The sequence below is a fragment of the Neovison vison genome, chromosome 3, assembly GCF_020171115.1.
Source record: "Neovison vison isolate M4711 chromosome 3, ASM_NN_V1, whole genome shotgun sequence".
Taxonomy (NCBI): Eukaryota; Metazoa; Chordata; class Mammalia; order Carnivora; family Mustelidae; genus Neogale; species Neogale vison.
The window spans coordinates 176279718-176302989 of record NC_058093.1 but is presented as its reverse complement, the minus strand read 5'-3'; the positions used below and the strand labels follow the sequence as shown (position 1 = coordinate 176302989).

The following is a 23272-nucleotide window of genomic DNA, read 5'->3' as shown; positions in this document are numbered from 1 at the left end:
GAACCTTAAAAAAGAACAAAAGAACAGCAACAGCGGAAAGGCGCCTGGCTGGCTTGGTCAGAAGAGCATGTGACTCTTGATCTTGGGACTGTAGGTTGCAGCCCCATATTAGATATAGAGATTACTTAAAAATAAAATCTTAAAAAAAAAAAAAAGGAGAGCAGCTGGTTTCTTAATATTATAAGAAGAGCTAGCCTGTAGACAAAGCTTACAAATTAAAGCTGGCAGGGAGAAACATGGAAAGAACTTATGTGCTCAATGAAGACCCAGAACCACTAAGTCAAACAGTAACCCTGAAGCTTCCCTGCCTGTAGTGCCCTTGTTATGTCAGATAATAAGTTCCCTATTCTTTAAGCCACATTGGTTTTTTCCTGTAGTTTGCAGCCAAATCATCCAAATGAATAAAATGGCTTTCTAATTGTTTTTCTTTCTTTCTAGTTTTGCACTGTAGACCTTTTTATATGGGCCTAAAATCTCAAAGTTAGTACGAGATACTCAACACCTTCCCTTTTTTCTTCTAGCCTCTTACTTGCTGGCTAGGTCTGCTACATAGCTGTCACCCTGAGACTTCCCTGAATTACTTTCCTCGTTGGAAACCACCATTTCCTGCATGCCGGTGCTTTTCCTTGGTTTATTCCTTTGTCTTGCTGAGGCATACCGCCAAGTAATTTCCTAGGAAAAGATATGTGGGAAGTGAATTTTCAGAGACCTTGCATGTTGGGATCTGTAGGCAGATTGGCTTCCTTCTCAGGTATGGCCTTTCCATGCAGCCTTCAGACTGGAATTGCCTCCACTATGTTTTTTCTCTCTTTACCACTTTCTTCTTTGTCTTTTGGGAATTTGTTGAAAGATTTAGATCACTGATGGCGCTTTTCTCATCTCTTGATTGCTCCTCAATTATACCTCTTTATTTCTTTATTGTCATTTTAATGAGGTCTTAGGAAGAAGATCACATAAATATGTCATTCCTCCATCTTGAACCAGAAGTTTTATCCCCTTTTAATAAGACTAATAAATAATTCAGACTTTGAAACTGAGTCATTAGATTGGATACTTTACATTTCAGTACTCTGTGAAAGAATATCTTACTATTTCTGAAAAAACAATTTTTTGTTTTATCTTGAAAACATTCAAGATAAAGTTAAATGAACAAACTGTATTTGCTTGGGAATTTTCACCCACTCGCTTTCCTGAATGTTCTTCAAACTACAATCAGGAACTGGAGTTGCTACTGTCTATTTTCCATTAGTTATGAAAAATTCTTATTTTTTATCATTAACGCCAAAAGTCTGAGCATCCGGGCCAATAGAAATTTACGGTTCCAAAAGAAGTTTGGGGGTTGTTTTTCTAATAATTTTTCAATAATTCAGTTGAAATTCAGTAATTTTTTTCAATAATTAAATTGAAAAGAGAGAAAAGAGTTCTTAATTTCCATAACCATATGAAGTAAACATAAAAATCCCATGTCAATAGGTACAATGGAAAGAGCATGTAAACAATAACATCAAAATGGCTGAAGTTTAATGGACCACTTAAATGTGCTCGGATGTAATGAATGCAAATTAGCCTTTCTTGAGAGCCTACTCTGCGCCTTGTAACTTTCATATATGTGATAATTAATGCCCTCAATCTTGTAAGGATCTTATTTCTATCATATTGCTAAGGAAACAGACTGAAGTAATTACCTTGAGTGATGTCACTGACAGGAAGGAATTGGCTGGGTTGGGGTTCAGTTCCACTTTTACTGAACCCCAAAGCTTCTGCATTTTGCACCTCTTCATCATTCCACAAGATAGGTGGGTGCATCCTTTCCCATTTGTATTTATTTCCTTGTGCCTCTGTAACAAAGTGCCACAGCTGGGAGATTTAAGCAACAGAAGTTTGTTGTCGCAGCTTTGGAGTTTAGAAGCCGTAAATACAAGGTGTTGGCAGGGTCATGATCTCTGTTCCATGCCTTTCTTTTAGCTTCTGTAGTCATAAGTGATCCGTGGTGTTCCTGGGCTTACAGCTGCCTCACTCGTCTTTTCCTCTGTGGTCACATGGTATTCTCTCTGTGTGTGTTTGTCTCACATAGTCATCTTCGTCGTAGTCTTTTTTTTTTTAAGATTATTATTTTTTTTTTGGTAGAGAGAGAAAGAGTACAAGCAGGGCGAGTGGCAGGAAGAGGGAAAAGCAGGTTTCTGATGAGCAGAAAGCCCAATGTGTAGCTCAATACCAGGACCCTGGAATCATGACCCGAGCTGAAGGCAGATGCCTAACAGACTGAGCCACCCAAGTGCACCATCACATGGTCATCTTCTTATAAGGATATCAGTCATAATGGATTAGCACCCAGCCCCCCACCCTAGGTCAAGTATGACCTCATCTTAGCTAATTGTATTTTTAATGACCCTATTTCCAAAGAAGATCACATTCTTTTTTTTTTTTTAAGATTTTATTTGTCAGAGAGAGAGAGCAGGCACAAGCAGACAGTGGCAGGAAGAGGCAGAGAGAGAAGCAGGCTCCCTGCCGAGCAAGGAGCCCGATGTAGGACTCAATCCCAGGGTCCTGGGATCATGACCTGAGCCAAAGACAGCAGCCTAACAAACTGAGCCACCCAGGTGTCCCAGAAAATCACATTCTTTAAAAAAAAAAAGTCACATTTTGAGGCCTAGGGAGTTAAGATTTCAACATGTCTTTTTAGACACGGTTTTAACCCATAACACCATCTAATTTAGGTTTCCTTCTCTATCAGAACTCTATTTCAACCATGTCCTGATGAATAAAAGTATTAGTATTGTTGAGGAAGAGAAGTTTTCTACAACCCTGCAAGATTCTTTTGGCTGGGCTAAAAATTAAGTTGACATGAGACAGATTAACAGAAGCAAGTTGAATTTAACTACTTATATACTTGAGGCTCTATAAGAATATGAGGTCCACAAGCAGTTAGATAAGTGAGGCTTATATTCCTTTCAGAGCTAAAGAGAAGAAGGTAGGTACCTGGTACCTGAAAGGGAAGGAAGACAATTCACAGGGAGATTAGAAAAAAAAAAAAAAATACTAAGTGGGGTGCCTGGGTGACTCAGTCAGTTGAGTGTATGACTCTTGGTTTCAGCTCAGGTCATGATCTCAGGGTCATGAACTTGAACCCCATGTTGGGCTTCTCATTCAGCAAGGAATCTGCTTAAGTATTCTCTCCTTCTGCTCCCCCCCACCACTCTCTCTCTCTCTTGCTCTCAAATAAATAAATCTTAAAAAAAAAAAAAAAAAAAAGAGTAGATGTTCAGGAAACAAATGTGGATGGGTCACACAAAAACAAATGAACACAGAATAGAATTTTAACAGACTTTGCTAAGCTCCTCCCTGTCTACCACGCCTAGTTTATATCATACTGTAATTATCTATGCTATAGCTCCTTTCCAGGAACAGGTCCACTAACTAAACTGTTTCAGGCAGTTAGGCAGAAGATCAAGCGGCCTTTGTTTTTTTATTTTGTTTTTTAAATAATCAGTCTAAAATAATTCATATACCAGAGACACACTTTGAGGTGGCTGGATTGCTCCCCTACATTATTTGCTCACATAATACCATAAGTACGGTAAAATTATCATTGAAGGAAACTTGGTTTTTAAATCTTAAATCTATATTAGAATCATACTGTTGAAATATTTCAATGGATCATTTTTCTTTGTGTTAAATTTTTTCATACATTCAAATATACACTGGAGGGCACCTGGGTGGCTCAGTTGGTTAAGCCACTGCCTTCGGCTTAGGTCGTGACCTTGGAGTCCCAGGATCGATTCCCACATTGGGCTCCCAGCTCCATGGGGAGTCTGCTTCTTCCTCTGATCTTCTTCCCTCTCATGCTCTCTCTTACTCTCTCTCTCAAATAAAGAAATGAAATCTTAAAATAAAATATACACTGGAGTTATATCACATTAGCAGTAATTGAACAATTAATTCCTCAAAAAAAATCTCACTGAAGTGATTTCAGGGTATTAACCAATGTATTGTGATGACAGTTAGGTCTTTTAGAATGTGAAGATTATCCTCAGAGGACTGCCCTTTTTGTAGACTCTGAAGCATGACTAAAATAAATTTGGAGCTCATTTCAATGCTAAGTCTAATTATTATCACTTAAATATTTATGGTGCTCTTGTTTCATTGCTGTTGGTTCTTCCAGAAACATCTAGCTACCCATTAAGACTAGATGTACCTGCTGTGTACTGTTTTATTTATTTGAATAGAGAGTAGATTGGACCAAACATATAAATAGGAGTATTTCATAAATGTAAAAAAAATAAAGTTGTTTTTGGTGATTAAGATACCTTACTGTCTTTGAATTCCCCTGGCTGGAACAGTGATCAATTGATGGATCTATCTATCTATCTATCTATCTATCCAGACTATAGCACAGGGCCCCTTTCAGGTGTCTAAAATTATCAAGAGGGACGAAGTCCTGTTTGCAAAAGGGCACACATTTACATGTGCCTTGCATAAATCATTTTGCTCATGCTGCAGTTCTGTTACTTCTGTGGTTTCATTTCCCTTAACTTACTATTGATCACCAACCCCCATCTTCCAGAGAAACACGTTTAGTGGGAGGCAATGCCATTTTCTGGTTATCCATGTTGTTCTTCCAAGATTCCAGACATGGGGAAGTTCATTCCTTTAACAAAAGTAACCCAACTCCTCCCTAGACCCTCCAGCTTTTCAGCTTAGGAGTGTGTGTGACTAAGAACATGTCTATTTATACAAAACCTACACATACAGCCTGAAGAACCCACCCTGTTGTTTGCAAGTCCATTTCCTCTGCAACTATTTCAGAGTACCCTTGGGATAGAGGAGAATTGCTTCTCCTTTCCATACTCTCATTCTGTTCCTCACTTTACCCCTCCCTCCCACCACCCTCTGGGCTTCTTTGTCATTCCTGTCTGCTCTTTCACGGACATTTCTCCACACCCTGTTCCTCTCTCTAATCTCTGCCCCTCTTACACCGTGTGCAGAGCCCTTTCTCTTTTTTCCTAAAGGATATAAGGCAAGGCTGCCATGTTTAACATATTTGAAACTAACATAAGGGAACTATTTTTGCAGAAAGGGGAAATTTAAGGCTGGGTTACCTGTTATTACTGTCAGTGGCATCCATTGACCACACCCTTCAGTTGGGGTCTTCTGGGACCATCTGTCCTCTAATTCCCCCACCTCCTCCACCCCTTGGCCCTCCTCTGTGTTGTCTGGGCCCACTTGCTCCTTTTCAACTGCCTCATCTTATACCACATTCAGGTAAAGGAAACAGAAATTCCCTGATAATTAAAGAGAAACAAAAACAAAAAACTGTGCTCCAAATGAAGACCCTTCTACATTCTTGAGAGGCACATTAATAATGGCATTACATTATCAAACAGCACCTACCGTCCCATCCTAGTCTGAAACACAAGCACCCCAGTTACTCAGCAGCCAGCCTTCCCTGAGAACAATGGACAGAAAGGACGCTGGGAAGGTCCCTCCTGGAATAAAATAAAGGTCTCTTTCAAACTTTTATGCAGAATGCAGACACTGCTCCAGGGTTACATCAGCGCTTTAAAATTCTTCCTGCTACTGAAATGTGTCAACACTACCTCGTGAAGATATGTTCTGGGTTACATATTACCACGTTAGTGATGGGAGAGGTCCCAAAGAACGGGGACTTTCCCTGGCCTCCCGACCATTTGTCTCATGGGGACCACTCACTGAAAATAGATTCTCCTCCTGGTTCTGTCACCTGTTAGCTCTGTGTCTTTGGATAAGTCACCTGAGTTCTCAGAACTTTCGTAATCCCACCATCAGAATGGGGAAAATAGTACAAGCCTCAACATGCTTTAGGACTTTGCAGGAAGTGAGAATATAAGAAAGTAAGTACTTATAAAATTGTATGCAAATGCCTACTGTTATGATTACTAAATCTTAGTCCATTGTAAGAGAGTCTTGTGATGAACAGATGCCCCGGAGAAAGTAGTTTTTGTGGATTCTGGGATGTTTCTAGAAGTTGGTTGGAAGCTGGAAGGAAGGAACACATTTGAATATAGTCATTTATAATATCTGAAGTTATTATGCCAGGATTCTGGTGGACAGAGTTATTAAAATAAAATAACAATAAAAAAATTTTTAAAATAAGGTAAAATAATAGTTAAATTCAAAAAGGAAGGTGAAGGAGTAAGCTCTGCAGGAGAGTGTGGTGCGTGAAAATAGGAGCTCTAGGCTCCTGGATAGAAGCCAGGTACCCTGGGTGCAAAATGTTCCACTAGCAGCAAGAACTTGATGGAGATACTTAGCCTTTCTTTGCCTCAATTTCTTCATCTATTAAAAAAAAAATGGCCTAACACAAGAAATATTAACCACTGTTATATCTGATAGCCTAATGATGGTCTACCCCAGATTTAAGGAGACTTTTCTACTTAAGTTCAGAATGTTTAACTGAAACCTTTGAGTTTGAGAATTGTACTTTAGTGTCTGCTAGTGAATGATGTGAACTAACCCCCATCATCCTCCCCTTCTCACTCTACCCTGCAAGGTCCTTCAATATACATCTTGTATGTTTATGAATTACCGTTGCACTGCTATAAAACATCTTAGTTTTTATTCACTCTCTCCTGATTTGTGCACCAGATTTCACGCTATCACTGTGGCTCTCTTTGCAACAGTATTGTACTTGGTTCTTTCGGGGAAGGCGGGGAAGTGAGAAAGAGGTAGAACTGTCTTACAAACTGTGTTTGCATTGAACATTCTCAAATGCTATGTAACACACATGTGAGCATGTGTGATGTGTGTTTCCTTTTGTTTTGTTTACTCAGATCCAGCTGGTGGTCTGCTTTTCTTCCTGGACTTTCTTCCCTGCTTCCATCTGACCAGTGGTTTCCCAGTTTGTGTGTTTATGGAATTCATTCGTTCCTTATCCACAAAAATCTACCTCCATGACCTCAAAATGTATGTGGGTGTGCCTGTCAGGGACAAACAGTAGAGGCGTTGTGTCTTGGAGCCAACTTATACTCTGTATGAGATCCCAGGACAAGACCATTTACTTTGGGCCAAATGTCATTTACAGATAGAAAAAGCTGGTGCTTTAGTTGAATGATCTCAAAGCTCTCTGGGGTGAGGAAATGGGCAAGGTCAGTAGGCAGTTTCAGGCTGAACCTGTTTGGTTTCTTTTTGCTGCGGCAAGGTGACCATGGCTGAGGATTTTGCTTTCTCTGCTCTGAAGTTTCACAGCTTCCCTGGTGAGCTCCAAGGTGAATGAGGTAACTGTCTCACTTTATGCAAACAGGGGCTGCTTTGTAACCCAGACAGCTGGCCTAGTATTCTAGTGAGACAGAGGCATGTTCTCAAAGAGACAGCCGGACTCGCGAGAGCATCACCTTCCCTGCGCCAGAGTACCTGGTGAGCTTCAGAAGCATAAATCCACCGTGTAAAGTGCCAACAAAGGGAGCTAACTCTGTGACTCAGTATTTATAACAGAAGGCAGGAACCTGTGATGTATTTGTCTGCTCTGGGATCATGTGTCTCCTGATCTTTCGCAACAATGATGCTGAGAAGCACAGGCTTTCTTGCTCTCCTTTCTTGTTTGCAGAACTCCATCAACTGGCATTTTCCAGGACACCACCCCTTACCTTCTTTTCTTGGCTTTAGTTTTATTTATTTTAGTTTATTTAGTTATTTATTTAGTTTCATTTATTTTATTTTTTTTAAAGATTTATTTATTTGACAGGGAATGAGAGAGAGAGACCAGCAGAGGGAGAGGGAGAAGCAGGCTCCCCACTGAGGAGGAAGCCCCACATAGGGCTCAATCCCAGGACCCCGGGATCATGAGCTGAGCTGAAGGCAGCCACTTAACAAACTGGGTCACCCAGGTGCCCCTTGTCTATAGTTTGAACTTTATTGTTATTTTCTTTTCTTAAAAATTATTTTTATTAGCATATATGATTTGCCACAGAGATACAGGTCTGTGAATCATCAGTCTTAACATTTCACAGCATTCACCATAGTACATATCCTCCCCAGTGTCCATAGCCCTCCCATTCCCCAGCAGCCGTAAGTTTGTTTTGTGAGATTAAGAGTCTCTTATGGTTTGTCTCCCTCCCGATTCCATCTTGTTTCATTTTTTCCTTCCCTACCCTCCAGACACCCTGCCCTGCCTCTCAAATTCTTCATATCAGAGAGATAATATGATAATTGTCTTTCTCTGATTGACTTATTTCACTCAGCATAATACCCTCTAGTTCCATCCACGTCATTGCAAATGGCAAGATTTCATTTCTTTTGACGGCTGCATAGTATTCCATTGAATATATATATATATACCACATCTTCTATAATCCATTCTTCTGTTGATGGACATGTAGGTTCTTTCCGTAGTTTGTTGTGGACATTGCTGCTATAAACATTTGGATGCGCATGCCCCTTCAGATCACTATATTTGTATGTTTGAGGTAAATATCTAGTAGTACAATTGCTGGGTCACAGGGTAGCTCCATTTTCAACTTTTTGAGGAATCACCATACTGGTTTCCAGAGTGACTGAGCCAGCTTGCATTCCCAACAACAGTGTAGAAGGGTTCCCCTTTCTCTGCATCCTTTCCAACATATGTCGTTTCCTGACTTGTTAATTTTAACCATTCTGACTGAGGTGAGGTGGTATCTCACTGTGGTTTTGATTTGTATTTCCCTGATGCCGAGTGATGTGGAGCACTTTTTCATGTGTCTGATGGTCATCTGGATGTCTTCTTTGCAGAAATGTTGTTCATGTCCTCTGCCCATTTCTTGATTAGATTATTTCTTCTTTGAATGTTGAGTTTGATAAGTTCTTTATAGATTTTTGGATATTAGCCCTTTATCTGATATGTCATTTGCAAATATCTTCTCCCATTCTGTCAGTTGTCTTTTGGTTTTGTTGACTATTTCCTTTGCTGTGCAAAAGCTTTTGATCTTGATGAAGTCCCAGTAGTTCACTTTTGCCCTTCCTTCCCTTGCCTTTGGCGACGTTTCTAGGAAGAAGTTGCTGCAACTGAGGTCGACAAGGTTGCTGCCTGTGTTCTCCTCAAAGATTTTGGTGGGTTCCTGTCTCACATTGATGTCTTTCATACATTTGTAGTCTATTTTTGTGTGGGATGTAAGGAAATGGTCCAGTTTCATTCTTCTGCATTTGGCTGTCCAATACTCCCAATACCATTTTTTTTTTAAGATTTTATTTATTTATTTGACAGAGAGAGATCACAAGTAGGCAGAGAGGCAGGCAGAGACAGAGAGGAGGAAGCAGGCTCCCTGCTGAGCAGAGAGCCTGATGCGGGACTCGATCCCAGGACCCTGAGATCATGACCTGAGCCGAAGGCAGTGGCTTAACCCACTGAGCGACCCAGGCGCCCCCAATACCATTTTTTTTTTTTAAAGATTTTATTTATTTATTTGACAGATCACAGTAGGCAGAGAGGCAGGCAGAGAGAGGGGAAGGGAAGCAGGCCCCCTGCCGAGCAGAGAGCCCGATGTGGGACCCGATCCCAGGACCCTGAGATCATGACCTGAGCCGAAGGCAGCGGCCTAACCCACTGAGCCACCCAGGCACCCCCAATACCATTTTTTGAAGAGACTTTTTTCCATTGGAAATTCTTTCCTGCTTTGTCAAAGATTAGTTGACCATAGAGTTGAGGGTCTATTTCTGGGCTCTCTATTCTGTTCCACTAATCTATGTGTCTGTTTTTGTGCCAGTATCATACTGTCTTGATGATGACAGCTTTGTAATAGAGCTTGAAGTCCGGAATGGTGATGCCACCAACTTTGGCTTTCTTTTTCAACATTCCTCTGGCTATTTGGGGTCTTTTCTGGTTCCATAAAAATTTTAGGATTATTTGTTCCATTTCTTTGAAAAAAATTGATGGTATTTTGATAGGGATTGCACTAAATGTGTAGATTGCTTTAGGTAGCATAGACATTTTCACAATATTTGTTCTTCCAATCTGTGAGCATCAAACATTTTTCCATTTCTTTGTGTCTTCCTCAATTTCTTTCATGAGTACTTTCTAGTTTTCTGAGTACAGATTCTTTGCCTCTTTGGTTAGGTTTATTCCTAGATATCTTACGGGTTTGGGTGCAATTGTAAATGGGATCGACTCCTTAATTTCTCTTTCTTCTGTCTTGTTGTTGGTGTATAAAAATGCAACTGATTTCTGTGTGTTGATTTTATATCCTGACACATTACTGAATTCTTTTACAAGTTCTAGCAGTTTTGGAGTGGAGTCTTTTGGGTTTTCCACATAAAGTATCATATCATTTGCAAAGAGTGAGAGTTTGACTTCTTCTTTGCTGATTCGGTTGCCTTTAATTTTTTTTTGTTGTCTGATTGCTGAGGCTAGGACTTCTAGTATTATGTTGAATAGTAGTGGTGATAATGGACATCCCTGCCATGTTCCTGACCTTCAGGAAAAAGCTCTCAGTTTTTCCTCATTGAGAATGATATTTGTAGTGGGATTTTCATAGATGGCTTTGATGATATTGAGGTATATACCCTCTATCCCTACATTTTGAAGAGTTTTGACCAAGAAAGGATGTTGTACTTTGACAAATGCGTTTTCAGCATGTATTGAGACTATCATATGGTTCTGTTCTTTCTTTCATTAATGTATTGTATCACATTGATTGATTTGCTGATGTTGAACCTACCTTGCAGCCCAGAAATAAATCCCACTTGGTTGTGCTGAATAATCCTTTTAATGTACTGTTGGATTCTATTGGCTAATATTTTGGTGAGGATTTTTGCATCCATGTTCATCACAGATATATGTTCTGTAATTCTCCTTTTGGGTGGGGTCTTTGTCTGCTTTTGGGACCAAGGTAATCCTGTCCTCATAAAATGAGTTTGAATGTTTTCCTTCCATTTCTATTTTTTTGGAACAGTTTCAGGAGAATAGGTATTAATTCTTTAAATGTTTGGTAGAATTCTCCTGGGAAGCTGTCTGACCCTGAGCTCTTGTTTGTTGGGAGATTATTGACTGCTTCAATCTTTTTACTGGTTATGGGTATGTTCAGGTTTTCTATTTCTTCCTGGTTCAGTTTTGGTAGTTTATACGTCTCTAGGAATGCATCCATTTCTTCCAGATTGTCAAATTTGCTGATGTATAGTTGCTCATAATATGTTCTTATAATTGTTCGTATTTCTTTTGGTGTTGGTTGTGATCATCACTCCTCTTTCATTCATGATTTTATTTATCTGGGTCCTTTCTCTTTTCTTTTTGATAAGTCTGGTCAGAGGTTTATCAGTCTTATTAATTCTTTCAAAAAAACAGCTCCTAGTTTCGTTGATTTGTTCTACTGTTCTTTTGGTTTCTGTTTCATTGATTTCTGCTCTGATCTTCTCCTGCTGAGTTCAGGCTTTCTTTGCTGTTCTTTCTCCAGCTCCTTTAGGTATAGGGTTAGGCTGTGTACTTGAGACCTTTCTTGTTTCTTGAGAAAGGCTTATATGGCTATATACTTTCCTCTCAGGATCACCTTTGCTGTGTCCCAAAGATTTTGAATAGTTGTGCTTTCATTTTCATTTGCTTCCATGATTTTTTTTCCATTCTTCTTTAATTTCCTGGTTGACCCATTCATTCTTTAGTAGGATGTTCTTTAGCCTCCATGTATTTGAGTTCTTTCCAGCTTTCTTCTTGTGACTGAGTTCTAGCTTCAGAGCATTGTGGTCTGACAATATGCAGGGAATGGTCCCAATCTTTTAGTATCGGTTGAGACCTGATTTGTGACCCAGGATGTGATCTATTCTGGAGAAGGTTCCATGTGCACTAGAGAAGAATATGTATTCTGTTGGTTTGCTATGGAATGTTCTGAATATATCTGTGATGTCCATCTGGTCCAGTGTGGCATTTAAAGCCTTTATTTCCTTGCTGATCTTTTGCTTAGATGATCTGTCCATTTCAGTGAGGGTGGTGTTAAATTCCCCTACTATTATTGTATTATTGTTGATGTGTTTCTTTGATTTTGTTATTAATTTGTTTATACAGTTGGCTGCTCCCATGTTAGGGGCATAGATATTTAAAATTGTTAGATCTTCTTGTTGGACAGACCCTTTAAATATGATACAGTGTCCTTCCTTATCTCTTATTATAGTCTTTGGCATAAAAATCTAATTTATCTGATATAAGGATTGCCACCCCAGCTTTCCTTTGATGTCCATTAGCATGGTATATTGTTTTCCACCCCCTCACTTTAAATCTGGAGGTGTCTTTGGGTCTAAAATGAGTTTCTTATAGACATCATATCAAAGGGTCTTGCTTTTTTATTCATTCTGATACCTTGTGTCTTTGCTTGGGGCATTTAGCCCATTTACATTCAGGGTAACTATCAAAAGATATGAATTTAGTGCCATTGTATTGCCTGTAAGGTGACCATTACTGTATATTGTCTCTGTTCCTTTCTGGTCTATTACTTTTCGGCTCTTTCTTTGCTTAGAGGACCCCTTTCAATATTTCCTGTAGGGTTGGTTTGGTGTTTGCAAATTCTTTTAATTTTTGTTTGTCCTGGAAGCTTTTTATCTCTCCTTCTATTTTCAGTGACACCCTAGCTGATATAATATTCTTGGCTGCATATTTTTCTCGTTTAGTGCTTTGAATATATCATTCCAGTTCTTTCTGGCCTGCCGGGTCTCTGTGGATAAGTCTGCTGCCAATCTAAATTTCTACCATTGTATGTTACAGACTTCTTGTCTCAAGCTGCTTTCAGGATTTTCTCTTTGTCACTAAGACTTGTAAGTTTTACTATTAGATAATGGGGTGTGGACCTATTTTTATTGATTTTGAGGGGGGTTCTCTGTGCCTCCTGGATTTTGATGCTTGTTCCCTTTGCCATATGAGGGAGATTCTCTATTGTAATTAGCTCCAATATACCTTCTGTCCCCCTCTCTCTTTCTTATTCTTCTGGAATCCTAATTATTCTATACTGTTTTGTCTTATAGTATCACTTATCTCTCGAATTCTCCCCTCATGGTCTAGTAGTTTTTTGTCTCTCTTTTGCTCAGCTTCTTTATTCCCTGTCATTTGGTTTCTGTATCACTAATTCTCTCCTCTGCCTCATTTATCCTAGCAGTAAGAGCCTCCATTTTTTTATTGCACCTCATTAATAGTTTTTTTAAATTTCAACTTGGTTAGAGTTTAGTTCTCTTATTTTTCCAGAAAGGGATTTTATTTCTCCAGAAAGGGATTCTTTAATATCTTCCATGCCTTTTGCGAGCCCATGTATCCTTGATAATCTTCATTCTGAACTCTAATTCTGTATTGATTAGGTCCCTAGCCTTCAATACTGCCTCTTGTTCTTTTTTTGTGGTGAGTTTCTCTGCCTTGTCCTTTTATCCAGATATGAATATATGGACAAGAGAATAAAATACTAAAAGGGTGGCAAAGACCCCAGAAAAATATACCCTGAGTAAATCAGAAGAGACCCGAAACTGGGGGGGAGAAGAAAGGGGGGGAAAAAAATATATATATATATATACACTGGTGAATGGAACAGAGCCACCCAGTTGATTTTTGGGTATATTCTGGACTCTTAGAAGTAATAACTCCCAAAATTTTTTTTTTTTTAAAGATTTTATTTATTTATTTGAGAGAGAGAGACAGTGAGAGAGAGCATGAGAGGGGAGAAGGTCAGAGAGCGAAGCAGACTCCCCATGGAGCTGGGAGCCCGATGTGGGACTCGATCCCGGGACTCCAGGATCACGCCCTGAGCCGAAGGCAGTCGTCCAACCAACTGATAACTCCCAAAATTTTAAAGAAAGAAAAACTTATTTATATACAAAAATAAGGGTAAACATGAGGAAGGGATGGAATACGGCTGTAAAGATGAAAATTTCAAAAAGGTTTTAAAAAAGGAATTGATAAGATAAGTTGGTTGAAAAAAATAAAAAAAAATAAACAGAAGAGAGAGTGTGATCAGACTGGAGACTAGAACAAAGCCATATGCTAGATTTAGGGTATATTTTGATCTATTAGAAGTAATTGTATCCCACAATTTTAAATTAAAAAAAAAACCTATATGTATACAAAAAATAAGGTTAAATACAATGTAGGGATAAAATATGACTATAACAATAAAAATTTAAAGATTTAAAAAAAATGTATTATTAAGATGAAATAGTTAAAAAAAACATTAAAAGAGGAAAAGTTTTAAAAAAATAGAATAATCAGGGCTCCTGGGTGGCTTAGTGGGTTAAAGCCTCTGCTTCTGGCTCAGGTCATGATCCCAGGGTCCTGGGATCAAGCCCCACATTGGGCTCTCTGCTCAGCAGGGGGCCTGCTTCCCCCTCTCTCTCTGCCTGCCTCTCTGCCTACTTGTGATCTCTGTCTGTCAAATAAATAAATAAAATCTTTTTAAAAGATAGAATAAAAACAATAAAATTTAAGAAATCACTTTGCAGGACTAAAGGATCATGGGAAAAATGTCATGAATTCCATGCGTTGCTTTCTCCTAGCTCTGGATTTCACAGTTCTCATTGATCCATGAACCTGGGCTTGGTTGGATGTTCTTGCTGATCTTCTGGGGGAAGGGCCTGTTGCAGTGATTTTCAAATGTCTTTGCCCGAGGTGGAATTGCACTGCCCTTGCTAGGGGCCAGGCTAAGTAATCTACTCGGGTTCACTTTCAAGAGCTTTTGTTCCCTGAATGCTTTCCATACAGGTTTGGAAGACGGGAATGAAAATGGCGGCCTCCCAATCTCCGGCCCATAGGAGCTGAGAGCTCGGGGCCCCACTCCTCAATATGCCCTCAGAGAAAAGCAGTGAATTCCTCCCGTCTCCCTGGTCTCCAGCCACACTCTGAGCTCACGTGGCCTTTGACCGAGTGTTTCTATCTCTGGCGCATGGCCCAGTTTGGAGTCTCCAAGCCCAGTGATTCCTGCTGTGCTCTCCCTTGCTGCTCCTCCCAGAGGAGGAAGGAGAGGGGGCCTCCCTGGATCTAGCATTTGTGGGGTCCCTGCTTAAAGAGCAGTGGCCTGAATGTGCCTTGGATCATGGCTTAAGGTAACCCCCAGCTGAGAGCTCACTCCTCGGCTCCAGCTCTGTCTCTGTAGCCAGCTTCACCACTTCAATACCTGGCAGCTTTGCCACACTCAGACACCCCTGGTCTCTCTGTGACCCTGTGGGTCCTGAGACCACACTGTCCCCGTGAGGGCTCCACCCCCCACTTAGCTTCTGGAGCAATGTTCCTCAGTGGAGTAGACTTCTAAAAGTTCTGATTTTGTGCTCCACTGCTCTACCACTTGCCAGGATCTGGCCCTTCCCCACGCAGTCTATCATCCTGTCATTTCGGATTCATTTCTCCCTACGTCCTGCCTTCCAGAAAGTGGTCGATTTTCTGTTCCTAGAATTGCTGCTCTTCTTCTATTGTATCTCCTGTTGCATTTTTAGGTGTTTGGAATGATTTGATAACTATTTAGCTGAACTTCTGGGACCGAATGCTGTTTCAGTCTGCTACTCCTCCACCATCTTGCTTCCTCCTTCTATTGTTCCTTCTTTAAAAAAAATTGTTTATTTATTTATTTGAGGGAGAGAGAGTGCGTGTGAAAACACCTAAGTGGGGGGAGGGGCATCTTAAGGGAACCTTAAGCAGGTTCCCTAGTCAGTACAGAGCCTGACATGGGGCTCTATCTCACAACCCTTAGATCATGAACTGACCTAATCCAAAACCAGGAATGGTATATGCTTAATCGACTGAGCCACCCAGACAGCCCTATTGTTCCTCTTAATCATTTAAAATGGCACATTGTGTTCATACAGTATGTTATGTATTTAGAAATTTTATTCTGCTTTTTAAAAAACTCAGTGTATTTTGAGCATTTCCCCCATGCTATTATTCCTTTAGAAACATGAATCTTGATGATTTTTTTTTTAAAGATTTATTTATTTATTTATTTATTTATCAGAGAGAGAGAGAGAGAGGGAGAGAGAGCGAGCACAGGCAGACAGAATGGCAGGCAGAGGCAGAGGGAGAAGCCGGCTCCCTGCTGAGCAAGGAGCCCGATGTGGGACTCGATCCCAGGATGCTGAGATCATGACCTGAGCCGAAGGCAGCTGCTTAACCAACTGAGCCACCCAGGCGTCCCTTGATGATTATATAATATGACAATTTATGTCCTATGATTGCTTAACTATTCCTTTTTTTTTTTTTGATTGTCACTTTTCAGTATTGCACTTAATTCCGATGCTATCCCTTTCATCTGACTGGAATGCCTCTGGGCAAGTTCCCTCCTATCGTGACATAAAATTCAATTAAAATGATATTAAATAATCAATTAATAAAAGTGTGCCATTCAGGTATGCTTGCTGTAAGGAAAGAAAAAAATCTTTTCCCCCTATCTGTCTTAGTTTTAGTGGCTGGGACCTGCAAATCAGACTGACAAATTGATTAACAGGAGAAAAACAGAGGTTTATCATGGCCCGCGTCATATACGTGTGGGGCTACTCCAGGATGAGTAACTCAAAGAGGGTTTAGGTAGCATCTTAATAAAAGAATAATGATATTGTAGAAGTATGACAAGACAAAAGCTTCTGGGAGTGGTACGTTATAAGAAGGCAAATGTGTGGGGAAATTAGGGACGATCTGGGCACATTAATAAAGTTTGTTATGTAGATTCTTGGTGCCATCTTTACGCTGGTAAGAGCCTAGAGTTGTCTCTGGGGCTTCATTTCTGTCCTTTCTGGTAGAGAGGGGAAGGGAGGGCACCTTTACAAATTTATGCCTTGCTTTTTGGCAAATGGGGAAGGAAGAGAGCTTTTCTTGTATCTACTTTTCCTCAGTTGTTTTCACCTCAAAATAATATTTATGCCCAAGTGGTGCATTTAAGGACACATCCTACTACCTTCTGCTGCCCTTCATGTCAGTCATCTTCACCGATGCCAGCATCCTCTTCTAAGGAGACTTCTGCCTCCAATGCAGATACCGACTTAGGGGGTCTTATCTGAACCCCGTGGGCCTTTCTGCATCAGTCACAACTGAGAGGACCAGGTGGATGCCAACCCAAGGGCAAGCTAGAGGCAATGCTGTGGGCCCATGGGAGAGGATAACCGTGTCAAATTCAGAAGCTGTGAGATCAGAAGGCAGTTACCTGAGGTAGGGAAAGGGAGAAGATGCAGAAAGAAGCCTTGAGGGAGAAAACACAGTGAGAGACAGACTGGAGATTTGAGTTTCGAAACTGACTCTGCCACTTGACCTTGAGATATTTATTTAACTCCCGCAAACTTCACTATTCTCATCTGTAAATTGGATATCATCCCCTTTACCTCATAGCTTTTGGGGGAGGATTAGAGATAGAGTGTCTGTAAAAGGTATATAACAGAATAGGACCTCACCAAATGATAGCTATTATTATGCATAAAAATATTTTTTAGAAAGGAAACATTCAATAGAATCTTCTAAAATTATCACTTATAATAAAGAATAAAGCATATGGAGGAAGTAAAGGATTTATATAACACAATAGCTAGATTTTAAGTTCTTAAGACACAGTCTGTTTTAATGACATGTTAATACTCTGTACTTAGTACCTTACAAATCTTAAGTGTTTGATGAATGTGTATTTCTTTCAGTAAATAGCTTCAAAGCAAGATTTTTCTTTTGACTCTAGTACCACTCAGATACCTAGTTGGTTGAGCATTTTTACCAATGGAATCACCTTGCCATGACTTGCCTCAGTGTAACTTCCTAAGAGCCTTGCATGTGGAATCATTGCAACAGTTTTTCCCTTTGAAAGGTTGGGGTTTATGAGACCATTTCGTCCTTCAGTCTATTCTCTACTCCTTTTAATTTTCATTTGCTCTTTAGTTTCTACCATATTTCACAGGCAGGCAAAACAGAGCAAACAAAAGACCTTTCATAAAAATAACTTCTTACTCTAACTTCTGTGCACGAAATCTGCTGAGAAGACAAATAACAATCACAAAAGGAAGGAAAACATAAACCAGGTTTGTTCCCGAAATCTTTCGTAGGGTACCAATGTTGATACTTAAGTGAAAAGTTTCTGAAAGATCCTGGAAGTAACCCTGAACTCAAGGAAGACTGAGCCGGGGAGAGAAAAGGGGCATTTCCACACCCAAGAGTGCGAGTTGTGGTAGACACCTGCTGTTTTTGTCCTCTTGGGGCAACATTCCTGTGGGAGCTGGTCTTCCTAGAGCCCACTGGAACAGCAATGAGGTTGGATACTCCATCCAGTCATGACTCCCCAGCCATTTAACACAATACATTTGGGCACTGACCCGAGCAAATCTGATCTTATTTCTTCCAAGGGATTTGATATATGAAATATCGGAAAGAGAGGGCGTCTCTTATTTTTAAACCAGGAATTATAAGGTTATACATATGACTGGCACTACTAGCCATATTTCCTACCACATATAAAGAATTTATTTATATCAGAAGAGAATTAGGTCACATAGGGGAAAAAAAAAAAACAAAACAAAAAAACAGACAAACATAACCTGAGAGGAAGAGTAGGAAATATAATCTTGATGACATCATTTGCACACCTGTGACTAAAGCCTTTGTTCGGTACAGCAGATTATAAGAGTAGAAAATGAGTTCTCCTGTCCTCACCCCCCCACCCCACCCCGCAGTTCTAGCACCAGGGTTGGTAAATTGGTAAAAAGGTTTTAAAGAAAGAGAGAAGTTACTGGTACGCAAACACAGGGAAGAATTTGGAACTGAACAGCCATCCAGGAGGGAGGGGATGAGGAGCAGAAGTGGAGGAAGAACAGAGAGGGGATGATCCAGTCCTGTGATAGAACGGCTCCTCATAGCGTTTCAAATTTTAAACAAATTCAACTAAATATCACTAAATATTGATGTCAATCGATTTCTTGGTAAAATCCATTTTTTTAAAGGTATGTAGTTTTATATGCTCATAGCTTTATATCAGTGACATATAGAGATGAGAGAGACAAGATTCAGTTGATAGTGTGACATGTTTGGTCTTTTGTAGGTCCTGAAGTGGGTTGTGGACTAAACCAGTTATTTCAATCTTCAAAGGACCAAGAGGCCTTTGCTAACATCTGAATTATAGATATGAAAACAAAAATAAAGAAGATTCAAAACACGCATAATAGGTGTTCCTAGAAAAGAAAACAAAATACAACAAAACAAAAACAAAAGGAAAAAAAATTATTTTGAGTTAATACAAAGAACTTCTCCTCAAAGAAAAGATCTGAATATTCAATGTTAAACCGACATACCCAGGAAAAAAGTAATAAGATCATGACAAGATCAAAAAGTGATCAAGATCCCAAAAGAAAAGACTTGCACCTTTAAATAAAAAATAATACATATCAGGCAGGCCTTAGATGTCTATCCGCAGGGACACTAGAAACAAACATTGTTGAAAAGAAAAGATATGCTACAGAATTCTTAGTCTAGCCAGGATATCTTCCAAATGTAAAGACGTGAGAAACACAATCTTATATATGTAAGAGCTTTGTAATTTTAGTAGTAATAAAATCTCCCTAAAAAGTCTACTTTAAAAAAATAACCCTGCTATCTGAAAGAATAATCAAATTTAGAATTTACAAGTTGAGAAATTGTGATAGAGACAGATTAGCAATAAATACTGACCACAAAGCTAGAAGTATTCATGAAGACAGTAGAAGAGTTTACAGGGACAAAAATGGGAAGTGACACTACAACCCCAAATATCAGAAGTAAGAGAGATTTTTCTCAGGGAAGCACCTAGAAGTCTCTGTGCTCAGAGTTAAGAAATCCAGCATACTGGAGAGGGAGTGACATCATGCTACTTCCAGACCAAGCCCTTGAAGGGACTGGCAGCTTCTACTTTCCTTCCTCTTGGAGCTCTCGGAACCCTTTCAGAACCCAGAAGGCACTCTGTGAAAATCATGGGCCACATAGAAAGGCTAAGTGAAGGTGCTGCAGACAACAGGCCCAGCTGAGCTTCCAGCTTACAGGCATGTACCAAATGTGACCTCGAGAGTGAGCCATCTGAATAATGCAGCCTAGGAGGCTCAGAAGAATAGACCTCCACCCATATCTCATGGAGCAGAAGATGACCCACTGGAGCCAGTCAACCCACAGGAGCACTGGAAATTACAGAAGAGTATGTGCATGTTGAAAATACTGATAACAAAAGACAATACTATAATTAACAAATACTGAGAGCTGAAGAGGGAAAGGGATATAAAAGATAAAGTGTTTAAGTCTTCATTCTTAATGGAAGGAATCAAGACATAACAATATAATTTAAAGTGTTCATTATAACCAGAAGGACAAACCCAGAAAATCTTAAGTTGTTCTGGAAAGTGGGACTAAGGGTAGAAATAATTCAGAAGGCAGTTTGTATTTTTAATTTTAGACTCTTGTTTTGTTTTACTTTTTTTTTTGCCATGTAAATCTACTTCCTTATTATTTTTAAGAAACCAGAAGGTTATATTTAATGTGTAAAAATAAAGAAATATATAAAAATATTATCACTTCCATCAGGGAAATGTAGATTTTTTTCTTTTTTCTTCCATTTTTAAAATTTTATCAACTTATATATATATTATATGTATGATAAATATATTCAAATATAAAATATATTTTTAAATCATTTTATATACATAAAGACTGATTAGATGAAAATACAAAACCTAACCACATGTACAATGAAGATAAAAGACCTCGGAGAGACTGGAAATAAAAGAAAGAAGAAAAGTGGATTCAGATCGCTTCTCGGCCTTTTGGCTAAGATCAAGCGAAAAGTGCAGTCAGCTGGGGCACTTGGGTGGCTCAGTCGGTTAAGTAACAGACTCTTGAATTTGCCTGAGGTCATGAGATCAAGCTCCCATGTCAGGCTCCACGCTCAGCTCAGTGGGAAGTCCTCTTGAGATTTCCTCTCCCTCTCCGTCAGCAACCTCCACCCCATGTGTATGTGCACATGCTCTCTCTAAAATAAATAAATAAATATTTTTAAAAATATATTTATTTATTTCAGAGAGAGAGAGAGAGAGAGCAAATAAGCATGAGTGGGGGGGGCAGAGAAAATAAAATAAAATAATAGAAATAGTAATAATAACTTCCTGACCTCCAATACCTTCATTCTTTATCAAGGAAAAGGAAGAATTTTTTAAGTAAGTAAACAACTAACACAGTTGCTTAAAGAATGACAACAATATTCTTTAAAAAGTTGAGAGAGGGGGGACGCCTGGGTGGCTCAGTGGGTTAAAGCCTCTGCCTTCTGCTCGGGTCATGATCCCAGGGTCCTGGGATTGAGCCCCGAGTCAGGCTCTCTGCTCAGCGGGGAGCCTGCTTCCCTTCCTCTCTCTCTCTCTGCCTGCCTCTCTGCCTACTTGTGATCTTTGTCAAATAAATAAATAAATAAAATCTTTAAAAAAAAAAAAGTTGAGAGAGGGACGCCTGGGTGACTCAGTGGGTTAAAGCCTCGGCCTTCTGCTCGGGTCATGATCCCAGGGTCCTGGGATCCAGCCCTGCATCAGGCTCTCTGCTTGGTGGGGAGCCTGCTTCTCCCTCCCTCTCTGTCTGTTTCTCTGCCTACTTGTAATCTCTCTCTGTCAAATAAATAAATAAATAAAATCTTTAAAAAAAATAAAAATAAAACATTGAGAGAAATAATAGCAATAACAGAAATTAACTGGAACACTTGTTAAATCACTCTAGCCAGTTTTTGGAACACAAGAACTAAAACACAAAACCTATCCTATAAAACGGAATTAATACTAGCTGGGCTAGCATGAAAAAACTGGAGAAAGCATAAGTATACAGGAAATGAGGAAGGAGGAAAATCCAGACTGGCCCCACCGTTCCACCCCACTCATCTGTGATTCATGGTTAGGATTCCCATTTCTTCAGGCGTTTCATTTGTGAAAGCTAGTCCAGGAGACTCCGGAACCAACCGTAACAGATGAAAATTCTGAGAAACGGGTGGAGACTAAAACAACAATCATATTAATATGAAGTCCTCAGGGCGAAATGTTTCTACAGTTGTGCTTAAGATCAAGAGACACATGGGGCGCCTGGGTGGCTCAGTGGGTTAAAGCCTCTGCCTTCGGCTCAGGTCCTATGGGATCGAGCCCCGCATAGGGCTCTCTGCTCCTCGGGGAGCCTTCTTCCTCCCGTCTCTCTCTCTCTGCCTGCCTCTCTGCCTACCTGTGATGTCTGTCCGTTGAATAAATAAATAAAATCTTTTAAAAAAAAGAGAGAGAGAAACGAGACAGTAAAGGAAAGCAGACTTCAGGCAACAGGTTTTGTCATGGAGAAAGTTCAGATCCTCATTTGACTGGCTGTCAGTCAACCAGACACCCAGGTACCATTTGAAATGGGGGATGAAGCTATAATTGAGGTGATCAGAGGTAGATAAGAGGGGTCTACTCAAAATCAGACAAACATAAAAAACCATACTACTTCTTTATTCTAGAATAGAATGTCATAATAGCATTCTCATGTTGGGAAAATATCATTTAATTCAGCCACATCTTGGCAGGTTTTTCTGAACATCACTTTTATTTCTCTATAGTAGATAAATTATCTAGCATATGCACATAAGCAAAGTGCATTTCTTTTGTTTTTCTTTAATTAATTTCAGTGGTCACAATGGTAAAGATCAGCAACAAAACAACAAAAATCCATTCTAGGAAAATGCTACTCTTTTCCATGAATAGCATGCTCATTTAACTTGTTATAATTTCATTAAGGTTAACAACAAAATTTACCTGCCTTCTTCACGTGATAAAAATCAATATTTTCCCTATATCATTGTAAAACTAAGGTTCAATTCATAATTTGTGTGTATACATATTCGTAAAAACACTTGAGGAAAATGGATTCTAGGGTCTAGATAATCTTTCCTACGTGTTAACAACCTTCATGTGTAAGTACATTTCTAGTTTCAATTTTAGTTGTTTAGAATTTAAAATTTCGGTACTAATTTTTTGTGTTAGAGCATTGTGCTCAGAAAATGTACTCTATAATTTCTGCTCTTAAATTTCATCCGTAGTTTCTTTGTTGCCTGATCCTAATTCCATTGACTGGAGAAGCAGATTGTCCATGTGAAAGGTTTAACATTCGATATGCAGCTATTAGGGTAACTTTGTTCATTTTATTACCACAGCTTCCATAATCTAGTTTATTTGTTGCCTATGTGATACGGGAAAGATTGAGAAAAGTATTTTAAAATATCCTGTATCTATTAGTATTATATATATAATTCATTTCATTTTTCGTTATTAGGTATTTTGACAGAATCTTATTCACAATTTAAGGGAATATGAAGTATAACCTTTATTAACATAT

At 39.4% G+C, this 23272-nt stretch overlaps 1 long non-coding RNA gene across 1 annotated transcript in view; it reads left to right on the top strand.

Annotated features, from left to right (window-relative positions):
* LOC122903012 overlaps positions 1-20300 on the top strand; it is a 29668-nt gene extending 9368 nt beyond the window's left edge. The window contains exon 3 of the long non-coding RNA XR_006383905.1: positions 18960-20300. This is a non-coding gene — a long non-coding RNA (uncharacterized LOC122903012). The remainder of the gene's footprint in view (positions 1-18959) is intronic.
* The last annotated feature ends 2972 nt before the right edge of the window (positions 20301-23272 follow it).